The following is a 3,055-nucleotide window of genomic DNA, read 5'->3' as shown; positions in this document are numbered from 1 at the left end:
AAAGAATCACTCTCTTCTTCAGTTCTTGTCTAAATAGTCATCTGGTCATTTCTAATACATACTTTATGCTTTTCCTCCATCTCCTCGATTTCAACAGTTTGGTTCAGAACTGTAGCTTTAATCTCTCTCCCTCCAACCAATACAGTGTACAACCACTAGACTAATCTGACCTCCTTAGCTTTTCACAATTCAATATTCAGTGCTTTTTTAATAGATCACATTCTCCATAAGCTTCCCCAAAATCATGCTCCACCCGTCCGGCCGCTGCTGCCGCCACCGCTGCCACCAGGGGTTGATTGAGGCGAACGGTGGGGTCCAGGCCAGAGTGTGGCACTGCCGCTGTGCGAAGACGAAGCGGGCAGTCAGAAAATGGATACGAAGAGTCGAATGAAAACTCAGAAATCAGGTACTGGGGCCACATCCACCGCGTCACCAAAGGAAATTTTGAACCTGACAAGTGACCTGTTGCAGAAATGTAGCAGTCCTGCACCCCGCCCAGGGTTAAAAATGGGAAGAGTACACACAGATCCGGGCTCTGGTTGAGAAAATACGAAAGAAGCAAAAAGGTCTGTTACTTTTGATGGGAAAAGAGAAGATTACTTCCCTGATCTAATGAAATGGGCCTCTGAAAACGGGGCTTCTGTCCAAGGTTTTGAAATGGTTAATTTCAAAGAAGAGGGCTTTGGTTTGAGAGCCACAAGAGGCTTCAAGGCAGAAGAATTATTTTTATGGGTTCCACAAAAGTAACTAATGACTGTTGAATCTGCTAAGAATTTAGTATTGGGGCCCCTGTATTTCTAAGACTGAATTCTCCAAGGTATGGGAAACATTGCACTGGCCTTTCATCTGCTGTGTAAGGGAGCCAGCCCCAACTCTTTCTGGCAGTCATACATTCAGACCCTCCCCAGTGAATATGACACCCCTCTCTACTTCAAAGAAGAGGAAGTGCAATGTCTTCAGTCGACACAAGCTGGCTGAAGACATCATGTCTTCAGCCAGTAGAAAAACACAGCGCGCCAGTATGCCTGTTTCTATAAAGTCATCCAGACCCATCCTCATGTCAACAAACTGCCCTTGAAGGACTCTTTCACATACGAGGACTACAGGTGAGCCATCCAGTCAGTTATGACATGGCAAAACCAGATTCCTACAGAGGATGGTTCCCGGGTGACCTTGGCTCTGATTCCTTTATGGGACATGTGCAATTATACCAATGGCTTGATCTCAACGGGCTATAACCTGGAAGATGGCCACTGTGAGTTCATGGCTTTCAGGCTGGAGATCAGATTTACATTTTTTATGGCACATTGTGATCCACAGTGGTTTTTTTTCTTTGACAATAAATCCCAAGACAGAGTGAAAATTAAGCTGGGTGTGAGTAAACGTGACAGGCTCAATGCCATGAAAGCTGAGGTCTTGGCTCAGGCTGGCATCCCAACATCCAGTGTTTTTGCATTGCATTTTACTGAGCCACCCATCTCTGCCCAGCTTCTAGCTTTCCTCCAGTGTTCTGCATGACTGAAGAGGAGCCAAAAGAACATTTGCTAGGGGACAGCGCCATTGACAGGATCGTCACTCTGGGGAACGTGGAGTTTCCTGTCAGCTGGGACAATGAGGTCAAACTTTGGTCATTGCTAGAAGATAGAGCCTCACTACTTTTAAAAACATATAAAACAACAATTGAGGAAGATAATATCGTCTTGAAAAATCCTGACCTCTCTGACCGGGCCATAATGGCCATCAAATTGCGCTTAGGTGAGAAGGAGATTTTAGAAAAAGCAGTGAAGACTGCAGCCATGAACCGGGAGTACTGCTGCAAACACATAGAGGAGAGGGTACCATTGCCCAGATACGAGGAGAGTGACCTGGGGCTCTTGGAGGGTGGTGTGGGGGACTCAAGGCTCCCTCTGGTCCTGAAAAAGCTGGAGGAGGGGGCAGGTGTACAGGAGTCTCTGAGCCTCACAGAGACTGTCAGCAAAGTCAAGGCTGCCGAAAATGGGCTAGTCAAGGGGGAAAACTCAATCCCTAATGGGACCAGGTCTGAAAATGAAAGCTTCAGCACAGAAGAAAGTGAAAACGTGACTGGAGACACTGAAGAGTCCTCAGGCAGCATGGGCAAGGTGAAGGCGCGACTCTGAGATGCTCATGGGATCCAGTCGAGCAGAAATTGCGGACACCCTACCACACCACCATGTTCCTTGTTAACATTTTTCTTTCTGCAGAGAGGAAAATATGTTTTTTTGCTGCTTTATATAAAAGTTATTTTTAAGTTATTTCAAAAATCTAGCTTCCCTATTTGATTAAGATTGCCATCTTGCTTCTGGGCAGAACAAAGTAATGAACAGCAGCAGTGGAGAGGAGAGGAACAACCCTTGAAAGACTGCAGACCAGCTGTGGGCACTCGCTGCTCCTCCAGGGAAGGGAGAGGCCAGTGCTCAGCTGTGCCCACAGGCCTGCTGTCCTCATTTCAGAATGAGTGCTGACTCTGCCTTCAGCTGCAGAGTTGAGGTTGAACTCTGGGTGTGGAGTGGATGGTGGAGGTGAGGCACAGTGGAGAGAAAGCTGGGCAAGGCCATTCAAATAGAGTCTGGGTTTCTTAATAAAAATATCCCCAGTACCAAAAGAAAAGGTAAGGTGGCAACCTGATTTTTAATGGCTTAAAATGTTGATGATGATCCTAATTATATAAACACACACACACACACACATATCTAGTTATTTCTAAGGATTTGTTTACTTTTTGTGTTCCATTTTGCTATATTAAAAACATGTCCTCTCGGGCTGGGGAGATGACTCAGTGGGTAAGAGCACTGACTGCTCTTTGGAAGATCTTGAGTTCAAATCCCAGCAACCACATGAAAGTTCACTACCATCTGTATAGCTACAGTATACTCATGTACATAAAAGTAAATAAATAAATCTTTGCCGGGCATGGTGGCACATGCTCCCAGGACTCAGGAGGCAGAGGCAGGCAGATTTCTGAGTTCGATCGAGGCCAGCCTGGTCTACAAAGTAAGTTCCAGGACAGCCAGGGCTACACAGAGAAACCCTGTCT

At 46.1% G+C, this 3,055-nt stretch overlaps 1 pseudogene; it reads left to right on the top strand.

Annotated features, from left to right (window-relative positions):
- Window positions 1–366: 366 nt before the first annotated feature.
- LOC110314033 lies at window positions 367–2,138 on the top strand (annotated as a pseudogene).
- The last annotated feature ends 917 nt before the right edge of the window (window positions 2,139–3,055 follow it).

Source organism: Mus pahari, chromosome X (assembly GCF_900095145.1).
Source record: "Mus pahari chromosome X, PAHARI_EIJ_v1.1, whole genome shotgun sequence".
Classification (NCBI taxonomy): Eukaryota; Metazoa; Chordata; class Mammalia; order Rodentia; family Muridae; genus Mus; species Mus pahari.
Note: the sequence above shows the minus strand (reverse complement) of the source record. Positions and strands in the feature narration are given on the sequence as shown.